At 49.0% G+C, this 12208-nt stretch overlaps 1 protein-coding gene across 5 annotated transcripts in view; it reads right to left on the reverse strand.

The window, feature by feature from the left end:
- Positions 1 to 11829, reverse strand: part of LOC120952642 (mucin-5AC-like) — a 38847-nt gene extending 27018 nt beyond the window's left edge. For 2 of the 5 annotated variants that reach the window (XM_040372076.2, XM_040372070.2), the window contains exons 1-2: positions 11725 to 11829; positions 10533 to 10698 (exon numbers count right to left, since the gene is read on the reverse strand). The gene's annotated coding sequence lies outside the window, so the exon portion shown is untranslated. Of the gene's footprint in view, positions 1 to 10532; positions 10699 to 11577; positions 11697 to 11724 lie in introns of those variants that run through there. The other 3 variants (XM_040372071.2, XM_040372072.2, XM_040372073.2) reach the window with 3 other exon arrangements.
- Between the last annotated feature and the right edge of the window lie 379 nt (positions 11830 to 12208).

A 12208-nucleotide genomic window follows, 5' to 3' on the forward strand; every position in this document is an offset into this window, starting at 1 on the left:
CTTGAAGCTGGCTTCTTTTTCCCAATCTAAACACCAATATCAATATTTCTCAAACCGAATTTCACCAAATCTCTCAGCACCAGCGCGAGAGTGACGCGAAGATAAACAAAGAAGAAGGTCATCCTCATTGGTGATGCAATGGCAGCGCGACGGCAGACGCATCTGCCGCTTGCGTTCCTAACATACCGATTAAAACCCAACCAAACAGCCAGCTAGCCGGCCAGGAATGTCAACGTTTCTACCCCAAACGATCTGTCCCTCACCTTTTGACACCCGAGACAACCAACCCGAAGTGCGGGGAGTGCGTATTCGGAACATCGGAACATCAAAATCTTAACGGAAAACTTGTTTCGTGTGTTTGAGTGTGTATGTGTGTTTATTTTGAACTATTGGCACCCACTCAACCCACAACGGCCAATCTGAACCCGACGGCGGTGGGCAGCTGGATCGTGTATACGGTACGGTGCAAAATGTTATCCGACGTTGATTTGTTTCTATCTCTCGGGCTCTATGGTGTTCAGGGTTTCGTGCCTTGCTCACTGTCTTAGAAAGCACACCAGTTTGTGAGGTATAGAGCACACACACACACACACACGGCCGTACGATCCACGATCGCATGGAAGCGTCATCGATCCGCAATCGCGTCTTCTCGCTGTCCCGTTGCCGGTCGTCGATATTGATGATCATAATCACCCCAAACATGGGACCAAGGGAGGATTGAGTTGGGAGTGTGGGAGGGACAAGGGATTGGCTCATTTGAATACTGCCACCATCGCACACACAAACGCGCGCGCGCGCGTGTGCATACTGTCCCATCCCAGTTGAACGGTTTTCCACTTTCCGTACACACACCGAACGGCACTCCCAGCTGCCGACAGTGCGTTTACCTCATCCGCGGCAGGCATTTTTATGATTCGCGTCCCTTACCTTTTACCCCTTTCTCCGCTGTATCACACACACTTCCGGCCGGTCCAAAGTGTACCCCGTTGGATGGAGGGTTGAGGACGGCTAACTGTAAATTGAGCATAGGTTGAAACGAACGAAACGGCCGGAGGATCGCCTCTTGCTTAGCAGTAACATAAAAATGCCTTCTAATTCTGATTCATATAAAGGTCACAGACCGCCCCGTCGCACCCGCCCCCACCCAAGCATGTTCGTTGATCGGTGGCTCTCCCGACCCGATCGACCGGTCGAAAAGAACAAAAATCCCTTACTCATGCTGATCGATTCCGTTGCCCTGGTTGCGCTGGTACGATCCCTCGATCTCGCGATGAACTCTATTCCTGGACATGTAGAATAGCGGCCAAAGGGGGCAGGGTTATGGGGTGGTGGGTAGGGCACGGGCAAAGAACGTCCGAACCGCTGGTTATGCCAGCCGATTCGCAAAAAAAGAGTTTGCGATTCAATAATGGATTGGTTATTAAATTAAACAAAACGAAGAAAAGCTTCTAAAGCACAGTGCGCCAAACTGAGCTGCTGTACGCCCTCTGCCAGGGGCCACTGGTCGTGTAGTGCCAACTCATCCCTCGTCGAGTTCATTCTCAAACACTGGCAAAAGGTTCATTCATGCACGGTGTAAGATGGTGTGGTCTAGTTTTTGGTGAAAATTGGCGCTTTCCTTCGATGCAGGGTGGAGTGTGGTGCAAAATCCAATCGCACTCTCGTGTGTAGCAGTGCGAAGCGCAGTACAGTTAGCCGATGAGCCTTTTGTGCAATTGGGAGGCTGCTGTTTTAGCAATCCTCCCGCTTGGTGGAAACACCGCTCACGGAGTCGTCCGATCGTTTTCTGCTCAGCGATTCTTATTGCACAAAAACAAAACGAAAAAAAAAGCGCAAAATGATGAGCTGAAATCGGTTGCTCGTTTGGACAGTTTCATGCCCCAAACCGGTACAACTGATTACATTTTAACGGAAACTGCTCAGCTCGTCTGTATTTGTTGGCCTTTTTGTTTCATTTAGGAAAGCGAACAACAGTTTCTTGTGTTTTTTCGTGACTTGTTTTGGATGTTTGCTTCTAGAATGTCGTCGAATGAGTACACCGATGCTAAAGTTATGAGCCGCGCTTGCCTGTGTCGATAGAAGAGACTCATTAAAAATCACTTCCCTGCTAGATAGGCCTCTCTCTCTCTCTCTCTCTCTCTCTCTCTCTCTCTCCTGCCCATTCTGGAGGTGAGAATGCGATTCTTCTTCTGCGCTCAGTCGAGATCGGTTCGGTAGAAGATATCTTTGGATGGTAATAAAAAAAGGTGCGAGAGACAAACACTCGAGGCTAGGCAGCAAAAAAACAGTCACTTTTCTAGGATGGTGTTTGCGCTCCTCAAAATGGCTGAACGACCTTCAGACCGGTTGGCAGGTTGGCGCTTTATGCAGATTGGGGTCTCAGTTTCAACCGCAAAACCCCGGTCGTGTCATCGCCAATGTTCGATTTTGTGAGTTTGAGGCGTTTAGTGCGAAACTTCTCTTGTGGGATTACAACCGGGCAAAACCTACCCAAGGGATGGGAATGTTTTCCTCAGGTGAAAGACACACGTACGGAGCAACAATCCCCACGTGAGCTTCTCAACGCTTTAGGGAGAGGAGAATTTCCAAGCTGAACTGCGTATCTCACCTACGCCATGTTATGCTCAATTTGAATATTCAATGTACTATGACTCCCCTCCACTATGATTAAAACTGGCGCGGATGGCGAGACTGTCGCGAAGGAATCTCGTATGGTGGGCGGCATTGGTACGCGTGAGTAAGTGGACCTTACCGTGTGTGTGTTTTGGTAAACCGGACTACTTTGCTCGGTCGGCTGGAAATCCTTGCCGGAGGAGAATCGAATCGTCATCGGGGCCGGCAAAAACGTTATTGATTCGTTGTGCAATCGGTGGCGTGCGTTACGTTGTGCATGGTTGATCAGTCCGGTTTGGATTGTTGTTTGGGTTTGATTGAACAAAACAGGTGGATGGATAAGTATCTGTGGTTAGAGGAGCATTAGAAGGTGTTTTTGTGCTGTATTACGTATTACTCATGAACGTTTTTAGGGATTAGAATTGAACCGAACGTCAGAATCGTGGGTTTTTTGTTCTGGATTTACCAATACAGGGCAGTATTACGTATCAAAAATCACCATTGCGGGATGTTATTAGATACCCTGTGGGATGTATTTTCATTCAAAAGTGTAGGCCTCATCCTATATTAATGGATTTCCCATTTGACGAAGGTTCAGATTCCAATCAGATCGACTGATCTTCAATCTCCAATAAGATAAAGCATGTTTCTAAGTCAAACACGTGTCCAACGATGTCAAAATATGTCACCAACGATCATTCCATCCACTTCTATCTTGTTTGTCGGCTCTCCTTCTAATTGAATCGACGGATACATTAAGACCAGCAACACACCGATCAACTATGGTCGCACATTCCTCAAACCTTATCGACGCGTTGCAACACAACGCCGACAGTCGGAGTGGAGTGAAATATGGCGAGCAAAAGCCGTACAACCTGCAGGCGCTGCAGCTAGAGCGCAAGTTGCACTCGCGACTTGTTCTACCGCCGCGTTCCTGGCGCCCGATTGTGCAACGAAAGTCGGGAACGGGCGCCCGCCACCCACCTTGCCGTAATTGATACGGTTTTCGCTTTCCACCAGGGCAGGTGAAACCTGTCCGCGGCACTAACTTGCCACTGCCACCATTTATCCTACCCACCTAATAAGCGTGAAGCGTGCTGCCGCAAAAGGAAACGCTCCTGCCCCTTAGGCAAGGGCGATGTGTAGGCCCTTAGGGGTCTCTCTTTCGCGCGTGAGCAGCTCGTTTTGCTGGAGGTGATTCCAAGGGGAGTGTTGTGTGTGTGTTCATGCTATATTCTCCAGCAATTTTGGCCATTTTTAGCGAGCGCACTTTACAGCCTGTTGCACGACGGTTGCTTACGGTTAATTGGGTATACCGGAATGTGGGGACACGTGGTGACCACGCTACCCTGGGCGCCAGCTGTTGAGCGGCTGCTGTGGGTGTGATTTGGGTTGCCCGGTAAGTCGAGTCGAGTTTTAAAGTGACTTGTTGTGGCTTTTAATTTCCAATTTCAACACATCGCGTAATGCGCGCAACCTTGCCGCAACGTTCGGGAGAGCGGATTCGCGCGCAGCGCTGGGACAAGATAAATGAGATGCACAGCCACACAGCGTCGTCCGGTGTGTTCGCAGCATCTAAGACACGCTGTGCGGGGTTAATGCGATCATAACACTGGCACTGGAGGCTACCCCCCGCGGGGGGGTCTATTTTCACTCGATTTGACATATGCTGATGATGGTTGATGAGCCTTTTCGAAAGCAATTAGAGTGTCGTGATAGCTAGCGTTAGAGCGCTGCTGCCGAGTTACGCTTGTCCGGGTTGTCCGGGGAGATGACAAATAGGCTCACTGCACTCTTACATTGCTCGTAAGGAAAGTTGATGTTAGGTGGGTTTACTGTACTGCTTCATAACGGATGCTGTCGCGGATGCTTGATGGATCCTGTAAGCTGCGATGAGCGAATGTTGCAACTGCTTAGCTAATATGTCTATGAACTGAGAGGGTAGGTCGAGAGAGATCACCTGAAGATTGTTTGAGCGTTGTACGAAAGCGAACGTTTATGCTATTCCTGAGGTACTATATTCATCAAAAGCGTTAAAAAACTACTGCGAATAGCATGCAGTCGTTTGAAGAAGTGATCAATGGCAAGCGACTAATCGAGCAGTACCCGCCATCTGTTGGTATTTTTAAAAGAAATATGCTCTGTGGGCGGTTAAATGTATGTCAAAGTGGCGTATGATTCGCATGTTTATTTGAAGAATCCTTATGTAATATTCAATTTGTCCGATGATTTTATCTGTTAAAGTTATTTTTTTTTTAAATACAAAAATGTTGGAATGCTTTCCTGCTTTTGCTTGCATCTTAAAGCCTCCAACCTCCAACATTGTCAACATAACACATTGCACGCAGAGTGGGGTCATGAAGGTTCGTCATGCAATCAGCACGATCAATAATGCATTCCAGCATGTTTCGCAACACATCATTCATACACACACACACACACACACACACACACACACACACACACACACACACACACACACACACACACCACAACAGCCGATCGCACATCGGATCGATCGCTGGCTGTCGGCTCATCAGCATAACTGCATCAGGACAGCATTGCGCCCGTGCCCAATGCTGCATCTTGGCTCAGGGCCACTCTCAACCAGCCTTCTCAACCGAACCCCACTCCCCTCTCCCCATTTCCCCCGATCCTCTACAACGGCAGGTTGGCAATGGCAGGCCTGCCACTGGGTTGACATTATTGGCGTGCAGTTTTTGCAATGCATTTTCGTTTCCCTCACCGGCTCCGGCCGCTAGTTTTTCAACAGGTTTGTGATGGCAAAGGATCATGTTTTTATTGTTGTTGTTTTCTTTTCTTCTGGCCACTGTTGGGTCGGGTAGCCTTGGCCCGAAAGCACTCCCCCCCCCGATACGGTTGCGGTAGTGAGCTAATTGAATTTAACTGTTAAAGTCAACCGCCGCAACCGGGCATTGGTTTTTTTGTGCCTCTTTTCTTACTATTTACTTTATTCGCCGTTAACTGCCCTGGAGAGGTGGCTCGCTGAAGGACGTTTATTAACTTTTGCGCGAAGCTTGCATCGTTCAATCGAAACCGGCGGAAAGCAAAGCCAGAGGAATTGTGCCGAGCTGTAAGCCACTGCGCCACACTGTGGCCCGGCCCGCGGTGTGCGCAATAAATGTGCGAAATTGTTATTACCCCGTTTTTTTTGTTAAATTGAAACTGAAAGCTTACGCGGAAACGACGAACCTCACTTCGGATCGGCTTAAATCTTGAAAAACGGCACATTTATGGGGCGTCGAAATAAAAGCGCGGCACCGTAAACGCTTCCTTTGTATGGAGGAAATATTTGCCTTTGTTTCGAAAATGAACGAGAAAAATATAATTTTAAAACGCTTTTTATGCTCCCAAAAGCTGTCCTGCGACAGGTGAAATGATACCTGAAACTGTTAAACTGGATGCTGAAGCCCCGATGCATTACACCGAATGAGTCAATAAACTCACCCATCATGCCGATAATTTACTGTCCCCATAAATAATCATTCGAACGCGAATGTCGTGTTTCATCTTGCGCTTGGAGCAGTTTTCGGGTCTGCAGGCGAGGGGTTTTGTTGGTACCGTGGAGGGGGGAGGGGAGGAAATTCGAGAAGTGATTGTGTGCACCGGAATTTCGGTGGCCCATCTGGACGAACTTTCGCTTTCCTCTGGACGCCACACAGCCACACCGACGGAACTGGATGGATGGAACTTTCTTTCGGGTGGTGTGGTCTGGTGTTTTATTTCTTCTTGCCTTGCCCGGTTCTCTCTCTCTTCCCCCGCTGTCCAGCCTTGTCCCTGTCACTTTGGGCCCGGCAGCGGGAACAGATCCGTGGGCAGCAACTGACATGGATTTAATTTTACTTGCCGTTTGTTTGGGATTGTGTCTTACGTACGGTACAGGTTTTCTTTGCTTCAGGGGTCACATGTGCGTGTGTGTGTGAGATGGTGAGTGCTTTCGGGAGATAACGCTAATTGTACAAACAACTTTGTTTTCTATCAAATGTGATAATGGGAATGCCCACGAGAGTCGGGTTAACGTAGAAAGAGCGGAACAGAGCGTAAAACAACCACTGGGAGCAAATAAAGCGAAAGCCAGCGTTGTGACAGTTTGTGTGATATGCAAACCGAACCAATGGTGTATGCTGCCTGCTCAAATTTCGTCCACCACTGGTCGAAGGGTGAAAATCGATTCGTGCTGCTGCTGCCGTTGCTGCGTGAGATGCGCTTTTGTTGGCGGCGGCAGCAGGGTCGTTTGCCCAAGGAAATCGAACCGAACCGAGGCTGGCAGACAGACGGAGCAGCCGTGTGCAACGCTTTTGGCGGTAAGGCTTCGGTGTGTTGCACCTTTCGCTCGGCCGAAAGTCTCGCACCTTTCCCCCGGCAGCAGAGGGCAGGCAAAGGCGCAGGGGGCAGTGAAATGGGGAACTTTCGCTTTCTGTCCAACGACGATTATGCGCCGGCCGGCGGGAGGGAAAAAAATGGTAGCAATTGCTCACAAAGCCCGGCCAAGAAGATCAATCAAACGGAAACGGTGTGTAGCAAAAGCAAAAGGATGCAAATCGGTTGCGGCTCGGGAAGGACACGTGAAGGTCACATTTTCTATTTTCTACCCAAAGGAAGGCCCCCAGCGTGAGTGTGTTACGGGGGATGGGGCAAATGTTTGCCCCGGTGGGTGGTGGGTGTATCGCGCGCACGGCGCTGTAATTAATTATTTGCGTTAAAGAGCACGTGAGCAGGGGTGGGAGGGGAGGACTGTCGTCGCCGGCATCGTCTTGATAGCACTTAGCCATGTTTGGCCGGATGGAAATGTGATAAACGGGTGAGCTAATATTGAAATGATTTGTCGATTCACGGACTCCTTACATGGGACGGTAGGTGGGACCGGTTGGATAGGACCAGTTCAATGGAGGGGAGAGAGGAGGGGGAGATGCATGATTGCAAGTCAAATGGGTGATGAAAGTTTCTGAAGTTTTCTGAAGGTTAGATCGCACGGTAAATGATTTCTGGTATCGTATCGGGTTCGTCGTCTGCTGTTCTTCATATTACAATTGGGTTGTCTTGTAGCCCAATTAGAAACCATTTATTTACAATGAATGTAGAATTATATATTAAACGCACACTTATCATCAATGAATTGCAAAAAAAAACACAAAATGAGGCTCGAATTTAAATCTAAATGACATCGCCCCATCATTCCTAACCCGTCACGGAACGATTCCAAATTTAAACAACTTCTCGATCCACTTGCAGATCTCGATCGCGTGCCAGGAAACGGCCATCACCTCCGAGCACTGTTTGCACGCTTTATTTGAAAGAAGATTTTTGACACAAAACTGTTCAAATACACCGCACGATATGTGCCTTTTTCGATACACGCAAACAAACTCCGCTTTGTCGCCGCAGCCAAGGGGACCGTTCACTCGTCCGTGGTGGAACTAATTAATCTGTGTTCTAAGCACAGCCAGTTTCTGCTAGAGGGCATCTCCTTTACTGCCCAAGAAAAAACTGAAAGGGTTTTGTGTTTTGGAAGTCACCGTCACAGTGCGTTTAATCCTACCTTCCTACCTGCCTGCGAACCACTAATGACGATCAAGGCAAGCCGATTGGGCCCACCGAAAAATATGATCGATGCGCTTCATATGCGTGCGTGTTTTTGTCGTTGTTTGTGTCGCTTCGATCGGGGTTCCGGTTCGTAGGAAATTGGATCGGATCGGCCGAGTAGGAAGTCGAATCGAAAGATCGTACCCGGAAGAGGACCTTTCGGCAAGGTTTGAGTTTTAGGTTAGGTTTGAGTCGTTGATGATTACAAGATTACAATCACAATGATGGAATGTTGAAATTGACACGCGGCTGTATCACACCTGGTTGCGATGAAGTAATGGAATGCTTCGTTTTCATGTTTTGGAACGATTGTTTAACAACATATCAATCAGTGGTATGATCGCGGATGAAAATGAAACCAAGATACGGTAGCAATCACTTATTGGGCTCCCTCCTGCTCATCATGACCCGCCGATGAAGAAGGAGATGAAGCGGCGTGTGTGTTTATTGTATACATTTTCCGGCCACTTGCACACATCGGGCGTCTTGACCCGGAATCCCAACACGTCTTGACACGGAAGATTGCCCAGCCGGCTCAAGGACGGCGCTCGCGGTATTACGCGCTTATCGTCGGACCGTTTACCGTCAACTGGCCAAATGTGTGTGTGTGCGCGCGCTGATGACACACTGGGAGAGTGTTTCATTTCGCTTTTAGACTGGTGCCAATAAAGCACCCCGAGAGCAATCGACCAGCAGAGGTAGCAGAGAGGGGGAAGCGCAACTGGGGCAGCTGCTACATAAATAATGCATCGCGCATTGCTCCCATTGCATCGCGCATTTCTCACCGGACCGATTCGGAAACAGCCCCGCTTCGGCAGAGGGTCACGAGGTTTCGTGGGCCAACTCCCACGGATTGCCCTTTTTTTCTGTGTGGCGTGTGCGTGTGCTACGCAATTGATTACAGGCTGGCTACAGCTTCGTTCGTCTGATCTGAGCGTCCGCGAGCCCAAGATAGCACCACCAAAAGCCATCATTAGGCCGCGTTGAGCAAGTAAGGTGGTGGTTGATGATATTTTTCAGTTGGCACCTTCGTTCGCCGTTTTGTGTGTACACTGTTTATACTTCGTTGCTTGTCTGTGACCCAACCCGGTGTGGATCACGGTTTCCCAAACGTCAGTGTGAAAAATAAACCCCCCCTAGACACAGTGTTATCATGTGCATGCGATGCACCGCTTGCGACATAGATGCGTTGTTTGTTTTTGTGTGTGTTTTTGTGTCACTAATCATCGATCGTTCGGCAATGTGGTCGATTACGCCAGCGCCTGTTGGAATGGTTTTGTCGCGCGATTTACGCAAAACGCTCGTTTGCAGCGGCGGTGGATCATTAAGAGTACAGTTCGACCTGAAGATGTGCACCCGGATGAGAGGAATGGAAAGGAAGAAAGGCTCGATTTGTGGCTTTTGCGGCCGGAGAAAGTTACCAACGAAGGCATACGGTTGCATAATTGTTGTGTCGGCGTTGCAGCTGTGAGTTGCATTTGTGCTTGCACGGCGCTTCACGGGACGATCTTAATTGAACGAGATCGAGCCAGGAGCAAGTGAACCATGCAAGCGAGCCCGGCCGTCGTTTCATTTTGGGTTGAGACACGGGACATCCGATTGAGCCTGCCTGGTGGGATGGCTTTATTGAACTGCCGCTTGTCAGTAAAGTTCAATTTCGAGCTGCCCGTGCTTTTGAGCCCGTGAGAAAACGGAACCGATGCGATCGATTGTTTGGCGATGGTTGTGTTGCCGTTGTTGTCGGGCCGACCTTTCCCAAATAGATGCGAGCAGGCAGGACAAGCTTTTAAGCGCTTATTTATGTTTGGCACGACAACCATCAACACTGGATCGAGCCTGCGACGTGCTGCGTTCTTGAAAGTAAAAATGTTTGATTTATTGTGCGAAAAACAACAGAAAAGTATCCTACGGCCGGTCGTAAATGTGTTCTTGAAGGTATTTATATTCGTGTGTGTGTGTGTGTACATAGAAGGGGAACGGTTGTCATAAGCGGTCGAGTTCCTTTCCAAATTCAAAAGCTTTGGCGCTGACTCACTCGTTGTGTCACGGGGTTCGTCGCTTGTGCGGGCGCATGGGAGCAGATTAAATCTTTCTCGTTTCTATACTTGTGACAAGGCCGTTCGGGAGGGGATTTGTTGTTTTTTTTTTAAATACTTTACTGTACTGTCTGTCACTGGTAGCGTAAGTTAAAATTTTTGCTGACCCCATTTTTTCGGCTGTGTGCGGTGTGCACTTGCGTAGGTAGATGCAGTATTGGTGAAGCAATGTACTTTACAAAAATATGAAAAACAGACAAAGGCGTGCGTATTTCTTACCCGTTCGCTGCTGTCGCTGCGTTTCGAATGGAGTAAAACGCCAATCGATGTGGCTGTATGCGTTCTTTCAAATGTCTCACAGTCTCACTTGCGATGCGCACGGTTTGATGTAACCAGTTTAACGTTACTGTCACTGACACTTTACTGTATAATTTTCGCTTACTGCCTGTAGGAATGTAACACACAAAAAAAAGAAGAACTTTTGTTTCTGTATTCGTCACGGACACGAAAAATCACTTCCACCACACAGTGGTCACCAAGTGTTTGCGGCGCGTATTCGCACTCAGAAGGCAGAAGGGGCAACAGTTTTCTTGCGCTCCGCTTTATCGCGCACAAGCTACGCGCGCCGTTCGGGTTTGTTTCGGCCAACAATTACCATCCTGCGAGCCGTGAGCCGCGGGTCACAAGATGGAAACGGTCGCGAACACCGCCGCCGGTATGGTTGTGTTGGTGCGCGAAGGAGTTGGTGCGCGAAACGGCGAACAAGGCGTAGAACGAACACGACTTCGCATTCGACTCGAAGGGAAAGGGGTAGGAATGGTAGAAGAAGCAATAATTCGCGAAGAAGCAAGATTCAAAGATTGGGGCGATGCTGTACCAGCAGCATACGGGTAAGGAAATATACAAATCATGGCATTTATGAATTTTAGATCATTTCGTTTTTTTTCTCTCTCCCCCCGGCACGTTGAAATGTAAAGGAAGGAGAACAAACAAATTGGCAGATCATGAAATTTGACACCTTTGGGAATGTTGCAAATTAGCAAACGTGTGAACAGGATCTAATTCTGGTAGCGGGGTGCGGATAGCGGATTTAGAAATTAGAACAGATAAGAGAAAGCAAAGCCTGTTGTAGCTTTTTTTTTCGAAAAACGTTTCGATAACCAATTCTTCACTCCTGATTGCGGTCGATCACACTTTTTTTTGTCACATGCCGATGTACCACGGGGTTGTTGAGCTTTTCGCTTAACTTCACCCCACACCTACACACAGGCTGGATTTACAAATACAGAGACTCCGCGGAGGCTGTGTGACACTTGACACTCACATTCGATGGAAGGGAAAGGGAGGAAAGAAAACCCATGCACCCCTGGTACACGACAGCATTCACCGCCGTTCACTGCAAATTCGACCCCCGGCGTGGGAAGCCAACACACAAACCGGTTGTGTGGTGGATGGGACGGATCCCTCCTACCTTAGGTTGCTACGGGACACACTTTAACGTGGGGGGCTGCAGGTTCACCAGCCAAACGCTCCGTGCGCTGCGAGCTCTGAAACGCTACTAAGCAGCGATCGCCAACCGTGCCGGGTCCGAAGCCTGCCCGCTCGCTTGCTGCTCAGCTGCGTGCGCGAATCCAACGCAAACCAACGAACGGTGGAGCGCAGACGGGCTGAGCGCGCAGCTTCACAGCACGTGTGCCCGCTCGGTTGCATGTTTGCGTGAACGCGGAAAAGGCAATGCGACACCCCGGGCCCAACGGGTTGTTGTGCGGGGTGCGAAACGGAATGGGAAGGCAGTTTGGCAAGTCTGGTATGACCGGCGGATGGTCGTCACTTGCGCTTTCAAAAAACGATCGGTCGCTTGTTTTTTTGCCGGTGCACTCTCCGTGCAGTGCTTGAGATGGGGTTAAACGATAACCAGAATGATAAAAATGTATTTCGAGATGATTAACCAAACA

Source organism: Anopheles coluzzii, chromosome 2 (genome assembly GCF_943734685.1).
Source record: "Anopheles coluzzii chromosome 2, AcolN3, whole genome shotgun sequence".
Classification (NCBI taxonomy): domain Eukaryota; kingdom Metazoa; phylum Arthropoda; class Insecta; order Diptera; family Culicidae; genus Anopheles; species Anopheles coluzzii.